General features: G+C 41.5%; 1 protein-coding gene across 2 annotated transcripts in view; it reads right to left on the bottom strand.

Moving 5' to 3' along the window:
* PAG1 (phosphoprotein membrane anchor with glycosphingolipid microdomains 1) overlaps positions 1–12,883 on the bottom strand; it is a 185,998-nt gene extending 173,115 nt beyond the window's left edge. The window contains exon 1 of one of the 2 annotated variants that reach the window (XM_075920477.2): positions 12,376–12,883. The gene's annotated coding sequence lies outside the window, so the exon portion shown is untranslated. The remainder of the gene's footprint in view (positions 1–12,375) is intronic. The other variant, XM_075920474.2, reaches the window with a different exon arrangement.
* Positions 12,884–21,134: the final 8,251 nt, after the last annotated feature.

The raw sequence follows: 21,134 nt of genomic DNA, 5'->3' as shown, positions 1-21,134 counted from the left end.
AACCCACAAAAAATGCTAATATTCATGTGTAGTAAGATTATGAATCTAAACGGTAATGTGAAAAAGTGAGAGAGTCAAATTCTGCTCCAATTGAAGCCAATGAATCAAGTGGAGTCTTTTCATAATCAGAACAGTAAATGAATTGGGATGCAGACGGTCTACTGTGGTATGCCAGTTAAGCAGATCCTGTTGTAACACACATTTATATAAAACCTTAAAGTAAAAAACATACCCCAATATCCTGACAACTTTAATCTATTAAATTACTGATAACTAACTCATTTTTTCAAAATTGTCAGCCTGGGAAGTATTAAAAAAAATACAGGTTGAACCTCTCTAGTCCGGCATCCTAGGGATCTGACCAGTTCCGAACCAGAGAATTTGCCAATCCATGGACAGTTAATATTGTCTAGCAGCTTTACCAACACTTCCACTGCTTACTGGGCTCTTAAAAGACATTTAGGGGTAAATTAGATGTAAATAACAGCATAAAACATTGGGAGCCAGGAGTGGTGGCTGTAAACAAACTTTATGTGACCCTGGGAAACGTGGCCAAACTCATGATAAGTGCACATCTGGCTACTAAAATCATGCTGGAGAACAGATGTTACTGGACCACAGACTGCTGGATTAGAGAGGCTCAACCTGTATATTAAATAACCTATTCTAAACATATTCATCACCTCTCCATATTAAGGAGTTATATTTGCAAAGTTAAAAAGTAAATAAGACAAACAAATTTTACAATACAGTGAATAGTCTAGCAGCACCCTAAAGACTAACAAAACATGTAGAGGATATCATGAGCTTTCATTGGCACAACACACTTCAGATTAAATTTCTTCAGATGAAAATGGGTGTGCCTGTGAAAGCTCATGATACTATCTACATGTTTTGTTAGTCTTTAGGGTGCTGCTAGACTATTTGTTATTTTTTAAGTTTTTCCGGTTACAGATTAACTCGACTACCCCTCTGAAACTGATAATTCTACAGTCTACAAAGGAAAAATTCAGAACTTTTTAAAAATCAAATATATTGGTTACCGAAACTATTAATCAATGTATGACTTATTTTAAAGTAGGGGTCAGCAACCCATTGATCGCGACTGATTGGTAGATCCTGGAGACTCTGCCAGTCAATCAGGCTGTTTTTGCCTGTCTGGGCCTCTGCTGCTTTTGGAAGCAACTGGCTGATTGAGTACAGGAAGTCTCTGCAACCTCTGCTGGGAGAGAGTGGAGGAGTGAGGCAGTTCCCTGCCCTCAACACTGTCCAAGAAGTAGCTTCCATTGACCAGGAACCAGCCAATGGGGGTGGCATTTATGGGAGTGGGCAGCAGTGCAGCACATGGAGACTCCTTCTCCCAGGGGCCATACAAAGACGATGACTGCATGCGGGCCATTTCCAGGAGCAGCATGGGCCCAGGCACAGACAGGCTACCTGAACTCTGCTGCACTGCCGACCGGAAGTCACCAGTGGTAAGGGCCTCCCAGCTGCAGCCTGTACCCCTATCTCCTGTGCCAGAACCATAGACAGAATCATAGGGCTGGAAGAGACCTCATCAAGTCCAGCCCCCTGCCCAAAGCAGGACCAACCCCAACTAAATCATCCCAGCCAGGGTTTTGTCAAGCCGAGACTTAAAAACCTCTAGGGATGGAGATTCCACCCTCTCCCTAGGAATCCATTCCAGTGCATCACCACCCTCCTAGGGAAATAGTTTTTCCTAATATACAATCTAGACCTCCTCTACTGTGACTTGCTCCTTGTTCTTCCATCTATCACTACTGAGAATATCCTCTCTCCATCCTCTTTGGATCCTCCCTTCAGGAAGTTGAAGGCTACTATCAAATCCCCCCTCACTCTTCTCTTCTGTAGACTGAATAAACCCAAATCCCTCAGCCTGTCCTCGTAGGTAATGTACTCCAGTCCCCTAATCATTTTGGTTGCCCTCCGCTTGACCCTCTCCAATGAGTCCACACCCTTTAGCTACGTCTAGACTGGCATGATTTTCCGCAAATGCTTTTAACGGAAAAGTTTTTCCGCTAAAAGCACTTGCGGAAAAGAGCATCTAGTTTGGCACAGATGCTTTTCTGCAAAAGCACTTTTTGCGGAAAAGTGCCTGTGCCAATCTAGATGCGGTTTTGTGCAAGAAAGCCCCGAGCACCATTTTCTCGATCGGGGCTTTTTTGCGCAAAACAATAACGCGTTGTGTACACTGGCCTTCTTGAGCAAAAGCATTTGCGCAAGGGGGCTTTTGCCCGAATGGGAGCAGCATAGCATTTCTGCAAGAACACTGACAATCTTACATGAGATCGTCAGTGTTCTTGCGGAAATTCAAGCGGCCAGTGTAGACAGCAGGCAAGTTTTTCCGCAAAAGCACCTGCTTTTGCGGAAAAACTTGCCAGTCTAGATGCAGCCTGTCTGTAGTGGGGAGCCCAGAACTGGACACAATACTCCAGAGCCAAATAAAGGAGAATAATCACTCTGCTGGCAATACTCCTCCTAATGCATCCTACTATGCCATGAGCCTTCTTGGCTACAAGCGCACACTGTTGACTCATATCCAGCTTCTCATCTACACTAATCTCCAGGTCCTTTTCTGCTGAATTGCTACCTAGCTAGTCTGTCCCCAGCCTGTAACAGTGCTTGGGATTTTTCCATCCCAAGTGCAGGACTCTGCATTTGTCTTTGATGAGTCTGCAACCAAACTCCCTCCCAGAACCCACAATCCTCACCCCGTCCTGCACCTAATACTCTGTCCAGCCTGGAGCCCCCTCTTGCAGCCACAGCATTGGAGTGGAAGGAGTGAGAGGTGCAAGCTCTGGGAAAGAATGTGGGTGCAGGAGGAGGCTCCAGGCTGGAAGAGAGTTTGCCTAAGAGCTTGCATTCCTCACTCCTGCACTCCAAAACTCTGCCCCTGCCAGGAGCCCCATCTCATACCCAAAGTCACTCCAAGAGCGCACACTCCTCACCTATTGCTGTGCCTCAACACTCTGCCCCATGACTACTATTATCATGAGAGCCATAAAACCGAGACAACAACAATAAATCTACATCAAAAAATAATCAGGAAATGCTCTTGATATACTCCACTGAACTATGGATGAGGGGCTCATTTTACTAATCCATGGCTGATTGAATCCAGGATACATGAAGAAATATCCATCAAATGGTCTCCAGCTGTACAAAGGCAGGAGAATAGGGTACTACTGTCAGAATGAACTGCTTATTACAACACAATCTATGGGGCCAATTTTTGAAAATACCATTCTCTGAAAAGGCTAACCCATAGCCCATTGAATATCATAAATGGCTTACTCCTATACCTATCAGTGAATTAATAAGGTTAAGATTGTGACAAAAAAGCCAATTGTAAAATATCCCTTTTAAATTAGTCATTATAATTTTAACTTCTTGTGTTTGATTGTTGTGTTATGTTCCTATTCAAATCATGCAGAAAAAAATCTGTGAAAAAGTATTCTGCCCAACTAGCCTTGAGTTATTTCTAACATTTTTAGTGTTATCTGACTATTCACAATTCTAATAGACTAAACAGAAAATTCCTTTATTAAAACTTACTAAAACTACACAATAGTTTGACAGTTTCTCAAAGCACAAATTTAATATCTAGTTTCCTATATGCATTTTCCCCAATTCTCTCCTTAAACAATTAGATCGACAACATGCTTCATCAAATGTGTCAGATTAATAAATAATGAGTGATCTACAAACAATATATCTTAAATCATCCATTGCATTAGCTCAAATAATCTACTGTGCTGGATCAATTATTTTGCATTTAATGAGAATAAAGAAATACTAAATTAACTTAATCTGTGACACTGCTAAATTAAATGATACAATCTTGCATATTACAATAGATCAAACAATGCACTTCCTGAAACAGAAAAACAATATACTTTTTACATTGAATAATTGGCCATAGTATGAAGGGCATTACACTGATTCTGTATTTTAGAAATTTGCACAGTATGCAGTCAGTTCTAGTTGTTTTAAAAATAATAACAACAAGGAGATTAGAGATTTAAATGAGAGATTATTTTCAACCCAGGCTTACATCAATGCTTGAAATAAAAATTAAAGCATACTTTAATAGTGGGGTGGAGGGGGGAGAATCTATAAGATACATATATTCTTAATAATTACCATACTCAGCCATTTTTAGTTCTTCTAGTTTTCTAGTAATAAGATTATCTTAATCTGAATGTTGATGCCTAATGTAGAGCGATTTTACTAGCATGAAAAACTATAGAATCCTAGAATATTAGAACTGGAAGGGACCTTGAGAGATCATCATGTCCAGTCCCTCATCCCCTCAGCAGGACCAAGCACCATGTAGATCATCCCTGAGAGATGTCTATCCAAACTGCTCTTAAATATGTCCAGTGATGGAGATTCCACAACCTCCCTAGGCAATCTATTCCAGTGTTTAGCCACCCTGACAGTTAGGAAGCCCATTGTTTCTTGTCCTATTGTCAGAGGCCAAAGAGAACAATTTTTCTCCCTCCTCCTTGTAACAATAGCATCTTGGCATTTTCCATGTAACTAGATTGGCAAGACTGAAGGCATTAATGGACTTCATAATGGACTTCTGGCTCTTCCGCCTTACTGGAGACAGAAAATCCTGCTTGAGGTAGCTAATTTTTGTTTTTGTTATTTTTCAAGAGAAAGACATTGGAGGCAGTTGATATTATAAACGTGATTTTCCACTTAGGGTGGAAATTTTGTAATCAAAGAAGGAGACGTATGTCATTTATCTAAAGCAAATTAGATCTGGGTTCATGGAATCTCTTTTGGAAGATCGTTCCACAGCCAGAAACCCACAGCTGAAAACAATTTGGTTCCTGGCTCCCACACAGTTTATGATATGCACTGATCTCCAGAAGAGTACAATGATCATGGCAGTACATTGACCAAGATCCAGACTCCAACTCAGAATTGAATTCAATGGCTGAATTGGCTTAAGGAAGTACAGAATCAGGCATTCTGACCACAGTGCTATAAATTAGCAGAGTAGACTGCTGTAAGGTAGAAGCACTGCACATCCTGTTACAATAGCCTTAATAACTTTGTTTGCAAGGATGGGATGAGGGTTCAGTTTTCTTTAATCTCAGATAGAAGTAGTTTAGCATTTTAAATGTCCTTTCTTCATTTGGTCAGAAACAATATTTTTTAGAAGATATAAATCCAGAGGGAGCCACAAATGGAGGTAGGAGGAAAAGCTGGAGCTGTGAAGCTTGAAATTGAGATCTGGGACTTGCACACTGTTCCCTTTCTGTCACTTCTTAAAACTTGCTGTCATTTGGAAACAGCAAAGTGGCAAGGCTTTTATAGCATTCACCTTTCAATTAAATACAAGTAATATCTTGAACCTTGCATTAAAATAGACATAAGATTTGTTAGGCTCCTCTTTTAATTATGTGATCTTCATATTTCCTGTACATTAAAAAAAATTAGACTATGAAATTGGCAGCAAATAGTAGAAACTTTAAGACTCCTATAGAACTTGGCAAATAACCTCAAAGCAATCAAGCCATCAGTAAGAACTTCTTTCCTTACAGCTAGGTAGATTTCCCATTAAAAATAAGATAAATGGTTAAATTAAATCACAAGTATACTTTATTAGCACTATAAGCAGCATAACGTCTTTTTGTATTTCTGTGGCTGATAAATAGAGCCCAGTCTTGCAAACTCTGACTCACATGAGGAATCCATGCTCATGCATATTGTCCCACTGTAATCAATAATTCTTTATGGGAGTAGGAGCTTGCAGGGTCACACCCTAATATTGTAATTACAACTGCTACAAATTTACACCAAATATTCCTTAATTTGATGTATTACATTGCAGTACGTTAGGAATATTTCATTGATTTAATGATCCATCATAAGAACTTACTCCTGTGAGATCATGAAAAGTAGTTTTAAATACGTATTTAAGTAGTTCCTCTGACACACTGAAACACAGCTTATCTCCACAGGGCAATAAAATGTTTATCCTTTGTCATGCATTTCATTTATGCTATTTAGTTGTGTGCCCTTTGCAGGGAACACAAGAGGCTGCCTTGTGCCTTAATTAAAGCACTGCGGCACTTTCTGTGCATCTAAAAGAACAGTGAGCACAAGGGGGAAGAGGTGATCATTCCAAGAAGTAATGAAGAGATTTTGTTTCAGTGGGTTATCAATTATTAATGAGTAAATCCCCAGATGAATAAATCTGAGGCAGAGTGTTTTTTAAATACCTTTTAACTCTACACATGGTGCAGTATTACTGTACACTAGCTAAATTGGTTTTCTATAGAAGTCAACAAGAAATGAAACAAAAAACAGGACTATGTAGCACTTTAAAGACTAACAAGATGGTTTATTAGGTGATAAGCTTTTGTGGGCCAGACCCACTTCCTCAGATCAAACAGTGGAAGAAAATTGGCACAACCATATATACCAAAGGATACAATCAAAAAAATTGATTTGTCCTTTTCATATGTGTTCATTTTTTTTTATTGTATCCTTTGGTATATATGGTTGTGCCAATTTTCTTCCACTATTTGATCTGAGGAAGTGGGTCTGGCCCACGAAAGTTCATCACCTAATAAACCATCTTGTTAGTCTTTAAAGTGCTACATAGTCCTGTTTTTTGTTTCAGCTACCCCAGACTAACACAGCTACTTTTCTATCACTATTCAACAAGAAATGAGTCTTCAATCTGGACTTCTACAAATACTATTGTACTACAAGTCTTAAACGTTGCAGATTTCTTTTGGGCTCTAACAACAGACGCTGTACATTGCGACTTTACAGAGATTATAAAGACTGGCGAATTACATAAATCTCATATTGGAGAATTTGTGTAACGTTCCTTACAGTCAAGTCTTACACATTTTGATTTTTAGATTCACATTTATTGTGCCATGCATTATTCTCCCACGGCAAAAACGTGTAGAAGTGAAGCACAGTTGGTTGGAATTTTTTCAATGAAAAATATTTATTATATATATCCTCTCTTCCCATAGGTAAGTATTTCATTTTGTTTTGTTTGTACAAAAGCATGGAGATTCTCTTTTAAATTTTCCATTTTTCAAAATGTTTTCAACAGATATTTTAAACAAAGTTGATCTGGTGGTCTATACAGTATAAATAAATATGCACACATGGATTCACATATGTTCTGTCTGACTGTTGGTTATTTTCATCATGCACTGGCATAGTGCCAAAACTGGAACATCCCTTTTGCCAAATTTACTGACTGCAATAATGTAAGAATTGTATTTTTGAAAATAATTGATCAGAAAGTTTGGAAATGAAAGCCAGACTGCTACAGAACATAGCAGGACATGTTCTGATTTACACAAATATCTGTGGAATTCCCTCCTTCTTCACCTTACCCTCCACATTTTGTTTATCAGCTATAGAGGCTGACTAATGGTCCTGAAATCAACCAAAATCATTCTTGACTTCATTAGGCTTTAGATCAGGCAGATGGAAGGGAGGAAATATACAAAAAACTCTCTAAGTTTACAAAAAACTTCCTCCACAAGTATCCTTCTTAAAAGGAAGGTTTGGGGATTCGCACATTGGGCAATGCTGGTTAACCCTTCAGAGAAAGAAGACACTTTCTGCATAGATCCTAAAGCAACTGCAGGACAGAACCAGTTCTTTGAGGGTGTGTTTTACACACTGTAGGTCGAAATAAGATAAGCAATTGGAGCTCTTAATTCAAGGTTATTTTGAAATAGCTTATTTCAAAATTTGGCACTTTCTACACAGCAATTACTCTGAAATACGTCACTATTCCAAAACGTCCCTTACTCCTCATGGAATGAGGTTTACAGGCACGTCAGAATAGCGAACCCATTATATTTATATTTTATATAACAGGCATGCTCAAAAGACATGGAATAGCTATTTTGGTATCCCGAAATAGTGCTGCAGTGTAGATATAGCCTCAGAGTGTTCTCTGGCCTCCTCCTGTCAGGAGCAATGCTGCCATAGAGTTTTACCCAGTGTTAAGAAATTTACTTTATTGCACATGGTAAAATAAATGTCTCTAAGTCAGGTGGCAATAGGTTCACTCCAAACAATCTGCATTGTCTGTCAGCATTAGCTGAAATACATGTATATAAAAACATCTTGAAAGACAAGAATATATGGGTTGGTGGGCATTGATACAAAAGTATCATTTTAAATCGGTTTTTGAGAATTGGGCAACACCTGTGTACAATTTTGTGATACTGCCATGAAATCAATGATCCACCCTGTAAAATTCTGAACTCTCTGACTGCACACTGGAGCTTCTTAAGGCAGGAAAGGATGAAGGCCTAACTCTGCATTATCATGCCTGGAAAACACCCTCATATATGGATGTCATGCTACTGTAAGCAAATAATTAAAAAACGAGCTAAATTTGCCATCCTCTATTTGAAAGCTGATGATCTGAAGAGATCAAAAGTGTCTCTGAATAACTGGTCAACAGGCCACTAACAGATTTCTTACATGGGAATACAGTTTGTTTTAAGCATGAGTCTCCTTAGCAAACCAAGTGAGTAACCAAATGGTGGTTTACATTAATTCTCTAATTCCATAACCTCATTAGCCAGAAAACATAAATTCTCCTATTCCATGTTTTTATGTAGGCAGAATTTCATTTCTTTCATAATTACTGTTAACTACGAGCAATAGATCATATGCCAGTGCTGAGGAAGTAGAAATACAACGTCAGTACTAAACCAATATTCTGCACAATGTCATGATGAAATAGCACTTGACAGTCAGGACAACTAGGGCATTATTTATTGGCCATGCCCATCACTTACTAGTTTGGAAATAAAAATATACCTTTGGTAGGAATCCTAACATGATTTTGTACATGCTTATCATAGTATTAGCCTTAAGTTATGTAAACCTTTAAATTATGCATTCATGGAGAGATTTTTTTTAACACACATTTATACTTTCCCACAGCACACTTCCAGAGAGATGAACACCGTTTGTCTTTATCTTTCATATTTACTGTTCATTCTTTCCTTTGAATATGAACATTCTTTGCATATAACATTGCCACTAACTTGCTACACAACTGACTTGCAGTTTCTGGTCTTGGGCAAATCGCCTCTTTTTATTCCAAATTCCTTTTTCTGTAAAATATGCATAATACAATTAAAAATTGACAAGGGGCTTTCTGAGGATTAAAGTAGTACTTCGAAAATGTAAAGAGCTAATTATCATTAATAAGTAAACTACACTGTAAGATTGTGCTTTTTATTTTCTTGCTTGATATGCAAATATTAAAATACAACGCTGTTTTTTCCTATGTGACTACCCCCAGTGAACTACTTTACTCAAAAAATAAAGGTTTGCAGGACTGGGGCCTATAGCATTACCCAATTAAGGACTTCATCCTGCATCTGACCGCACTCCAGAGAACTGCTATGCACATGTGAAACCCCATTAAAGTCAGCACAGCCTGATATGAGATAGCATGAAAATCAACTGCCTATTAGCTATAGACTTTGGATCTCACTGTGAACTGCCTTCAATTACACAGTGTATCATCTTAAGGATTTGTTTCTACTACACAGAGTGTTAAAACATGTTTAACAACAGACCCGGGCTACTAACCTCAGTATCCTTCCTCCTTCTCCCCATGTCTGAGTTCTAAACCGTACACTCAAAGAACAGCTTTGAAAAACTTCACTTTTTGCCTTCCCCTTAAGAGAAAGTTGGTGGGAAACATTTTTAGCATCAATTAGTTGAGGAACATGCTCATCTGTTAACTTCCTTGAGTCAACAAAGCCAACAGAGACCTTGGGGGGAAAAGTGCTTCTTAGCTAAAAACCAATAACAGCTAACGAAAGGAGCTGAACTGCTTTGTTTTTGTAGCTCCTATAAAATAATGACTTTTTCAAAAATACACTTTTGTTCTGGATTATGGAATACTTTCCTTTTATGATTTAGATCCCAGATGGTCCTTCCTCACAAATTTAAATCATGTTAATGGCAGCTTACATTTAGAGCTTAAACTATTTGATAATATTCCTCTGTATTCAATGTATGAGCTAAAAAGCACATTCACATTAAGATGCCTTGCAATTAGGTTTCTGGAGAGCTTTACATTGTGAAAGGCATTAAGAGAGACTGTGGATTTTTTTATATTAAAATTACATTTCACAAAGGAATTAGAAAAAACATTTAAGCCTGTTAAAGATAAGATCCTGCAAACTTTATTCATACAAGTAGTTCCACTACCTTCAGTTCAACTTTCCATTTAAGAGCAGTGACTATATTTGTTCCTTACAAAGTATCACTTGATAATTACCTATTCTGTTCATTCCCTTTGGGGGACCTGGCATTGACCACTATTGGAAGATGGGCCTTAAGTCTGACCCAGTATGGCCATTCTTACATTCTTATATTTGATTTATATATTATTGTGATGAAACACATAGTCCATGAGGTGTATTGAAATGGAAGAATAATTCCTTGGGCTCATCCTGCAAAGACAGTACATTTTACTGTCATTGATTCCAATGGGAGCTGAAGACAGCTGGCATATGTAGGAAATGCTCAGCATGCTGTAGAATTGGGTTCTTATGAAATAAACATTGTATCCGGATTAATGACTTTTTAGAAAAATGTGGTGATTTTTGCTATAATGATTAATTGTATAACTTAAGGTAGTAGTACAGATGTTTAAAAATTGTTTAAAAATCATGAACATAGTAAAACCTTTGTGTCTACATGTAAAAATATTAGTTTTGTCCCAGATAGTCAGTCACATATACTGCTGACGGTATAACGTAGCACACGCAGAGGTTAATAAAAAATTGTGTTAGCTCCATTGAAGTAAGGAGCCATGACAATTTACGCCGGCTGAAGATTTGCCCATCTGTTGTTTAAGGCAACAAGCAACCCTTATTTTGTTTTGATTAAACATTATACTCTATATATCAGATAAACTCAGTTGAAACATGGCTGCTATGAAAACATCTTTTCTGCCAAAACTACATCTTTGTCTCTTTTTCTGCATTTGAAATAATACTGAGCCACCATGGAACAAACTCTGCTTTTACAAATTTAATTAACTGAAGCATTCACCAACACTGCTAATATGTTGCTCAGCTTAAAACAAATCTCTGGGGGCCAGATTAAAAGGAAATGTTATAGAGTTTTTTCATTCAAAGCCTTACACTTCAGTCACCTATAAATCATTGTGTTTATTTAGATAATTGGGTCCATGAGAGCAAGTGACTTTCAAGCTACTCACATTTCTGTTTATGACTGTTTTTCAGTATGTGGGGTTTTTAATTTTGTTTTTCATACAAATATTAGAAAAAATGTTCCAAGCACACAATAAACTATCTCTTATGTATAATTTGTGCATGCAACACTCTCTGCAGTGCATTGAAATAATCCATCTCTCTCTTGGTGATCTCTTCCCTTCAAAGAGTTTCCAAGGCGAAAAACAGATGCCACTGTGAAACAAACAGGAGTCTGTCACAATGTAACAGTATCTGCATTAAAATATGGTTAAGGATTCGACTTGGAGCAACAACAGAAGGGAAAAATCAGAGCAGAAAGAGTCAGCCTGCTGTGGATATCTCATTTTATGTAGTGCAAGACAAGAGACACCCGTTCATTTAAGATTTTGGACCTGATTCTTCACTGCTTTGGACCTGGTGCTGTCGTTTGCACCCGTGAGGAGCTGTAAAATGCTGCCAGGGCGTGACAGTGCCCTACACTTGTCTAAAGGAGCCTGCTCTACCTGGGGCCACAGGAACTCTGGACAGGGCTTTGTGGATTTATGTCACAACCTCCTGTCATTTGCATACAGCACTTCCCATTTGGGATGACACAGTCCTTCCAGCCCGCCTGCGACACACGACACTTACATTTCTTGGCCAACACGTCAGATACTTTGAGGCGCAGGAATCTTTGCGCGGCTCCTGCTGGAGGGTTAATCCTTATCCGAGCACCTTGCTACGCCCCACCCGAGCCGTGCCCAGCGCCGGGATCACACACACGCCAACCCTGCCCTCCCTTCCCCAACGCCGCACGCTCGCTTTGCCTTCACTAGCCCTGGGGCTTGTCACGGAGTCTCTCCCCCCCCCCCAGCCGCACCTCAGACACAAGTTACCGCCACCTCAAAGGCAGCCCCTTAGTGCCCCCAGCCCGAGCCGCACCTGCCTGGCTATGGCACCGCTGCAGGGAGCGCGGGCGCCGCCCCTCCGCCCGCGGCCACATGCCGCTCTGCCCCGCCGAGCCACCCGCTGCAGCCACCCCAGGGGGCGCAGGGCTGGTAACGCACCCGCCGCCCCGCCCCGCGCCATCAACTTCGCACCCCGCCCGCTGCCAACTTACCCGGAATCGCCGGGCTGCCCCAGCCCGCTCCGGAGCCCCGCGCCAGCCTCTGGCCGCCCCGCGCGCCCGAGCAGCCCCCGGGGCCACGCAGCGCCCAGCGCGGGGCGGGCTGGCGGGAGCAGCGAGCCCTGAGACCCGGGCGGCGGCAGAGTCCCGCTCGGAGCAGGACAGCGAGGAGCGGCCGGCCACAGCCCCCTACACAGGGGAGAGAGTGACAGCAGCGGCAGGAGGAGGAGCAGCTGCCGGTCCGGGCAGCGCAGGATGGGCTCCGGCAATGCGCATGTTCCCCAAAGCCCAGCGTGCAAACGCAAGAGATGCAGCGCCGCTGGGGCTGCTTGCGGCGGGGCAGAGCCCGGCTGGACCGTGCAGGGAGAGCGAGACACGGAGCTGCTCAGCACTGGCACGCAGCCGGCTCGCTGCACGCAACTACAGTCCTCGCTGCCGCTTCATGCCTGCACCTCCCTCCCTTCTTCCCTCCAGAGACTCGGAAGCCCAGGCAGAGAGCGAGCTCTGCATGCAGGCACCGCTCGCTCCCTTGAGTACATCAGTAGCGCTGTCTGTCATGTCTGAACGCCTGCCATGCGCTGCAGTGGGTAGCGCTGACGGCCCAGGCCGAGTGGTCTTTGTAGGCTTCAGTCAAAGAGACCCTCTGCCTCGCTCTTCCAGTAAGCTCGTGCATTTTTATATTGTTTTTTTAACCAAAAAATCAAGGACAAGTAAAAAGTGCTGTTTGACAAAGCTAGAAATAGCGGTATATGCAGCATTAGTACTTAGAGAGGGAGATCTGTATGGGTTTTAACAACCGCGGGCATTCAAAAAATAGGGAAGGTGGAGGCTTGTTTGTGTCCTAGGTAAGGCAACGTGGGAAGGATTCAGAGTCAGATGTACTTAGAAAATATGTTTTCTCACATTTCTCTAAAATACTGTCACACAAGCTACACACACTGTAGATAAAGAAGTGTGCCATATGGCCCATTTTTTACAAAGCTGTTCCATGCTTTTATAAATATTTTACTAGCCCTGCCATTCTCAAGCTTCAGCTAGCTCTTAAGTGAATTTTCAGCAACTATCTGCGGTGTATGTGTGTTGGCTGTGCAGGGAGCATAAGCTCCTAAACACTGTTCTGATCTCCCCATTTTTCACATTTGCCCAGTCACAGACTAATATTGATCTTCTAATTCCCACATTAGCCACAAGTTGGTATGTAACCCTTCTGCCAGGTAGACCCAGCAGCAGCCAGTGCCAGGTTCAATATCTAGACGCTCCTCTCCATCTATCCAAGGCTGTGTCTAGACTACTCAGTTCTATTGGAAAAAGATATGCAAATTGTGCATCGCAATTTGCATAATTTTTCTGATTGATTTGTCAGACGAGGCTTTTCTGACATTTGACCCATCTACACTGGGCCAAATGTCAGAAAAAACCCCTTTTTGGAACATCCCTTCTTTCTTGTAAAACGAGGTTTGCAGAGTGGCAGAAAAAATGTGTCTGCTTTTCTAGTTTTTTTTAAAGCAGACACATTCTTTGGACTTGGCAGAGGAAAACTCTGCAATCTAGATGTAGCCCAACACAGAAGTGGCTTGAGCCCCCACCCAGTAACCTGAGAAATTCACACAATACCCTTAGGTGCCTCTGAAAGGCAATGCTTCCCCACTTGCAAGCACAGAGCCTGAGTGTAGAAAACTAAACGTTTAATAAAAGAGGAGGTGGCATTAAATTGGGAAAACATCACAGAGTTCATAACCAAAACCATGAGTAACAGTCCCACCCCAAATAGGCTGGGCAATGTCCTTTTCCTCTCAGGTTCTTAAATCCAGCAATGTAAATGTCTCTTTCACATACCCAACCCTTCTTTGTACCCCCTTCACAGTTGCTGTCCTTATTCAGGACAGACCTAGAATTCAGAGGTGCATCTGCAGAGTTCAGCTTCCATCCTGAGTGGTGGGGAGAGGGTAAAAAGGCATCTTACTTACTCACACCAATGGTCACTCGCCACCCTGCTGCCCACTGCTCTGGGGCACTGCCCTGCTGCCCACTCATTGCACTTTGCACTGCCACCCTGCTAGCCATTCTTCTTAGATCACCACATCTCCATCACCACTGCTTCTGTTGGCTCATGATGGATTTGGCTTTTGGCCCAAAGCACAGTGCATCCCAGATAGTCCAGCATCCACTGGAATAAAATTAAATTAAAAAAAGAGACTCCTTACGGAGCCTGTCTTTAGCTCTATCATTGAAACAGTGCAGAGAAACAGGTTTAACTACTCTTACAACTCATGCCTGAAGGTCATCCAGCCTGATGACTCAGAGTCCTGCCTTTCCTTGCTTAAGCTCATACTGCTCTAGAAGTGGAGCCTCTGTCCATCCATGTTTATTTATACTGATGGTGTCTCTTTCCTTTGTGCCAGGTTAAGTACAGACTTTCTTTTTTTGTATTTCCAAAATAATTACAGATATTGCAATTAGTGTTTACACAGTTTGTGACCCAACACAAGTTGATTACAATAAGCAAAACTCTATTTGGTTACAATGAGCAGAATGCTATTCCATCAGCTGAATATCTAACACATCTAAGCAAAGCAGGGGAAAACTGGGCTCTCTCCCATTCTAGCTGGCTGTAATTAAAACATTGGTTTAGACCCTGCTTACAGTTATATAGGGATAAGACTACTGTGTTTGATTAAGTGAACAATGAAGAATGAAGTAGTCTATACCTTATGCCCTTTGTAGAAAATCGGGGGCAATATTAATGAATAGACAGATTGTGGTCAGACGATTCAGGACAGTTACCAGGATTAATGTTGCTGTGAAGTCTCTAAGTGAAAGAAAGTATGAGGTTTGAAACAAAGTGGGTGAGTGTGCAGAATGTTGACAGAGAGGAAAACCACAATAGCAGAGGCAGGAAAAGCTGCAAAGTGAAAATATCTTGCTTGAGTTTCTTTCAAAGGAAATGATATAACTGCATATTAAAATACAATAGATTCTACCCAAAAATGGCATAGGGAGTAATCCATCAACTATTCAGAGCAATGAAAATGTTCCTATTCACTTCAATGGGCACAGGATCAGGCCCTTATTCTGTCACAAATGTCTTTAGGCCTCAGATCTGAGCCTGACTCTATGATTGATGTGTAAAAGTGAAAAATAAATGTTTATCTACACTAGGGATGTGAATAGTTAACCAGTTAACTGGTAGGCAGGCAGAGAGCTGCTACAGTCTTGCAGGACCCACTGCAGGCCAGGGCTGCTCCAACCAGCCAGCCAGAGCAGCCCCTGTTTGTGGTGGGCCCAGCTCCTCAGCCACGGGTAGAAGCTGCTCTGACTGGCTGGCAGAGTTGCCCTTGTTTGAGAGGGGAGGGGGAAGGAAGGGAAAGGAGCTCCAGCCCACCTGTTCCCCTCTGTAATTGGTTAACCAGTTAAACATAATGTTTAACTAGTTAACCAATTCAACAGGATTTTATATCTCTAATCTACATAGGAAACTTTCAAATACACCAGGAAAATTATACCAGTATTGTAAAACCAATGTAAGTTATGCTAGCATAAGCCCCCAAGTAGATATTCTTACCCAAGAATGTTTTTTTTTCTGGGTAGTTTAAACCTCTTCCCAAGCAACATAAGCTAAAATGAAAAATGAAACTCTTATACCAGAATAGGCCACATCAGTGAAAGTTGGATTTTTTTTTTGTTTTTGTTTTTTGGAGGGATTTTGCCTCACACTTTTGGATGGCCCCTGACTGATTTTTCTGTGGATCAGTGGCTCCCAACCCCCCAAAAAGGTTCACCACTCCCGGCATAAATAAAGACAACATTGAAACCTCTGGCCCCCACCCCTATGCTGCTGCCTCTGTGGGAGGCAGTAGCATAGAGAGTGGGGGATAGGCAGCTCTGCAGAAGCCAGCATGGATGAGGAGCTAGCTTGAAAGCCCGCTTCCTGCACATATTGGGTCCCACCTGTCCCTGCTCCCCTCTGCTGCCTCTGCTATGGAGGCAGGAGGGGGAGAATTGGCTCAGTGGGAGCCGGTACACATGGGGAGCTGGTTTGAAAAGCCAGCTCCCTGCATGTACCATTTACTGCCCCCCACCCCCATTGCTGCCTCTGTAGAGGCAGTAACAGGGGAGGGGGAGGGAAGCAGGTGGTTCTGTGGGAGCTGGTACTCAGGGGGGAGCCAGCTTTTAAACTGACTCCCTGCAAGCACTGGCTCCCCACCCCACCCGCTGCCTGATACAGAGGCAGCAAGGTGAGGGGGACTGCATGTAACCGTGAGGATTAACTGATGAGTCCAGGTTCATCGGCTAATCATGTTCTCAACTACAGGATCCCATCCCTAACCCAGACCTCTCTCTGCACAGGACCTTGGGACCATGTGAAAGGTGACTCTTTACAGCAGGGGGAGGGGCAGAGGCAAGAAGCGAGTGGAGCCTGTGCCAATGGGGGTGTGTGTTGCCCCCAGGGTCCACATCCCCCCTAGAATGGCCCTGGAGGTAGCTCAGTGCTGGGGCTGGTGGACAGAGGCAGAGCTCTTTGCGGCCCTGAGCCTTTCTGTGAGGCTTGTTTAGCAGCTGCGCAGCCGCCTCGCTGCATAGCATAGAGGGAACTTGGGGAACAGTCCACATGCTTCCTGGCTAGTACATGTTTCCCCCTTTTACTTTCATGGGGCTCTGGCATTTGAGCCCCTGGTATAATGAGGTCCTTTGTGCCTAGGGCAATCCCTTCATTTGGGACAGGTTAAGCACAGTTCTGCTCCCCTTCATTCATTCAATAAAAAGAACATTGATAACAGCATTTTGCTACCCTTGCATTCAATACTTTGTAACCCAACACCACCAGCCAAAGTTGATCACTGTCAGCAACACTGCTCTGTCTGCTGGATAGCTACGTAGAGTAGGTTTGCTCCTGAAGTCCATCCCTCCAGCTTGCTGTTTGGAGAGCTCATTCAGAGCCGACTTACAAAAGATTCAGAATAAAATGACATAGCCAAATGCAAAGATCTGAGGTGCAGACTCCTTGGTTTCCTTGCTAGTTACATCACACATGCTTATATGTAATGGGAAAGATAAAGGTCTAGGCTTCTTTGTAAATTCCAGCCTGCGGGAGTTAAGTGACCAGCTACCCTTGAATGACAGTAGAAATTGCAAGTCTAATGCCTTCAGGGTCCTTTGAAAATTGTAGTCTAATTTTTTTTCTTTCAAACTCTTTTTGATGGTGCTTGTGATATCACTCAGATTCATTTAACTAGAGAAATCCATAAGTCTGAGGTTATATTTCAAAACATTTCAAATATAATGCAATGTATTTTAACAAGGAGTATTCCTTACTTGTTACTGATAGCTCACAAATAATTTCTAAAGGGGCTTAGTGATTTAAGAATAATCCTTTGCAAGTCACGTCTAATATAGCCATAGTAACTAATTAAAAACTACAGACAATTTCAAAATACATTCATACAGCATTAGGTTTCAGGTGCTCCAAGCCAGTGGATATATCTAAATGTAAGGCAAACCCAATCCATTAAACAGGAAAGTATTACAGGAGCAGATAATTGAAATAAGCCATATAGATGATACTAGAGATGCAGAAATCAGATACATATGTTTCATAGCTTCTAACATAAAAGATTTTACAGGTTTTCACCTATTTACAATTTTCTATAAAGAAACATCATCATCATCAACAACCATGGGCTCAATACACATTGGTGTCCAATGCCTCCCTCACTATTCCCTTCCATCTTTCCCTGTCCAGTGCGGAGTGGCTTAGTTTCTGTAGATTAGCTCCGCACCAATCTACTATATCAACTACCCATTCTCTTTGGGGTCTGCCTCTCCTATTTGGATTATTCATTATGCTGAATACCAAGGTCTTAACTTTTCATTTGTTGTTCATTCTGCAGATATGCCCAAATAGCTGTAACTTCCGTTGTATAACCATCTGCAGTAGGTTTTCTTTCAGTTGGTATCTTCCTATTTAATTCCTTGTTTGTGACCTTCTGCATCCATCCTATTCTCAGGATCTTTCTATAACAACTCATCTCAAATGCCAATATCCTTCTCTTCCAATCTTTCATTATTACCCATGTCTCACATCTGTACAACATGCTGCTAAATACACATGTTTTTAAGATGCTCAGCTTCATTCCTAAGCTAATCACTTTACTTTTCCAGATCTTATCCATCGCCTTCAAACTCACTCTTACTTTTGCTATTCTAGTCGCTATTTCCTTCTTACAGTCTAGATCATACGTCATGTTGCCCCCCAAATATGTTAACTTCTCTACGTTCTCTAGTTTGATCCCATCTACATTGATCTTCCTTCCTATTTCCTTATCTCCAAATACCATTGTCTTCGTTTCATCGATATTCATAATCAGTCCATACCATTCTCGCTAACTTCTCTTCATCTTCCTCAATGATAACTATATTATCCACGAACCTCAAGTTGTTAATTCTCATCCCATGCACCAATATCCCTTCTACCTCTTCCTTGATCTTGTCCATCATTCTCTCTAAGTGTGATGAAGATACTCGGCAATCTCGGATCTCCTTTTCTCATACCTCTACTCTTTCTAAACCAACTTCCCTACTCTCCGCACGTTCTGACCGCTGCCTCCGCATTATTATTGATATCCTTCAACAACCGTATCAGTCTATTATCCACTCCGTAGGACTCCAACATTGCCCAAGTCACTTTCTGATCTATACTGTCAAATGCCTTCTGAAAACTGACAAAGCAATTGTAGATGTTCTTGTTCTTTTGACGAGCTTTCTCCTCTATCAATCTTAGTACCAATATCTGCTTTATGGTACTTCTATCTTTCCTGAATCCCGTTTGCTCATCTGCTAGATGTTCCTCTATCTGCAATCCCAATCTGTCAGTATCATCGGCAGCACCTTGCCTAGATGACTCGTTAAGGCAATCATTCTGTAGTTCTTGCACTCCAACATACTTCCTTTCTTGTGCATAGTCAATAGCACAGATCTCGTCCATTCCTTAGGTGCCTTCCCTTCCTTCCACACTTGATTGCATAGTCAATGTATTTCCTGAATCATACTTTCTCTGCCGTGAAGAAACATGCCCATCCACAATTATGTCTTTCTTAAAAACCCACTTAGTAAAGTTAAAACATTCACTATTAGATCTTCTCTTTTCCCAATTCCTCTATTTGCCTATCTGTCCTTAGATCGTGAGTCTTTCAGATCACAGAATGACCTTTTGCATGTTTGGAAAGCGTCTCACATATAGTAAGCCATAAACAATATTTCCCTTAAAAGAAAGGCTCTACTGCTTTAAAGTATGTTTGATTGTATGGTATAATCTACGTGAAACACATGTGAAGCAAAGCTTTTGACTTAGCACAGTGTTAGGAAAAAATTTTAAGTCTCGATTTTCTGATGGCTCTTCAAACTTTTTAGAGTTCTCCAAGACATTATCATCCCATTCCATTACGATACATACACTCTTTAAAGTCTTTGTTATTACTCCCATTATATCTATCTAACCAAAGAAATACAGAACATAATAGGCCAAATTAATTCCTAAAGTAATTTCACTACACTTACCAGATTTCTTAAAGATTTAGCTGGCAAACCTGGATACACAAATGTAGAAATCATGTATGTGTCACCAGGTATCATTAAAGGATACATTGAGGTATTTAATTGGTTATCTGGTGTTCTGTCTTACCTTGACCTCCCCAGCCATTTCTTTTCCTCCCCCATCTGTAACACTAGTTAATCATACCAATCAGACATCTTAGTAAGTGCTGGCTATGACAGATCAATGGAGATTTTGAATTGCCTGAATATTAACTACATGCCCTCTTATGTAGGACAGCCATCCTGCAGGCAACAAAGTACAGAATTTTCTCTAATAACCTCACTAGTCACTCAAAGCAGTTCAGCAGATCATTTTACCACTACCGTGTTAGTAACACTGTCGGTAAAGGTCTGGAAGAATCATTATGCAAAAATATATTTCAGGAGCTCATAACTGAATTGCAGAAATAATACTCCCTACTGAACTGAGGCATATGTGGTGTCTTCTAATCAGGACCGTGTCCTTAAAGCAGCTTCAACAATAATCTGTTTGTTTTTAAATTATAGGTCAGTTTAAAAAAATCTTAGTCCTCCTTAATTCCATTATTGCTCATGTACAAGGTTAATTCTTTTTGTAGGCTCCTGTTTATCTAAAATGTACTGGCAATAGATAACCTTTTGCTTTCATTTAGAATGGACATTTTTTAACTCAAAGGCTTTGTTTACGCTACCAAACTCTGGGTGGATCTGAGGGCTGGGGATGGGGGTACGCCGTGGTCTGGACAGCATGGAGGCTGGGCTGTCACCAGCACTACCCCCTCTGTCCAAGACCCCTCCTTTTCCAGGAGCACAGAGCTGCTCCCCCCCCACCTTGTTCAGGGGCCCACACAACATGTCAGCCCCTGTGTGTATACAATTGCAAATGCTATATGGGCTTACAATCTAAATAGGGAAGGTGGACAACAAATGAGAAGGGAAACAGAGATAAAAATCTAGATCCACAAGAGACTGAGGCACTACAATGTTGAGATTTCGCCACCACCCATCAGCTCCAGGTTTTTACAAAGCATCCCCACTGGATTAGGCCCCACAAGTGTGATAGGTCTGTAGTTTGCACCAGGGTTTAGATGTGTGATAGGCATCTGATTGCCTACAGGGAGGCTGTGTGCATGCCCAGCATCAGAAATCTAGGCACCAGGGGGCTCGTAAGGCAAAAATTTAGG

This window comes from Pelodiscus sinensis, chromosome 2, assembly GCF_052426305.1.
Source record: "Pelodiscus sinensis isolate ZL-2025 chromosome 2, ASM5242630v1, whole genome shotgun sequence".
Classification (NCBI taxonomy): domain Eukaryota; kingdom Metazoa; phylum Chordata; order Testudines; family Trionychidae; genus Pelodiscus; species Pelodiscus sinensis.
This window is presented reverse-complemented; position numbering and strand designations above follow the sequence as displayed.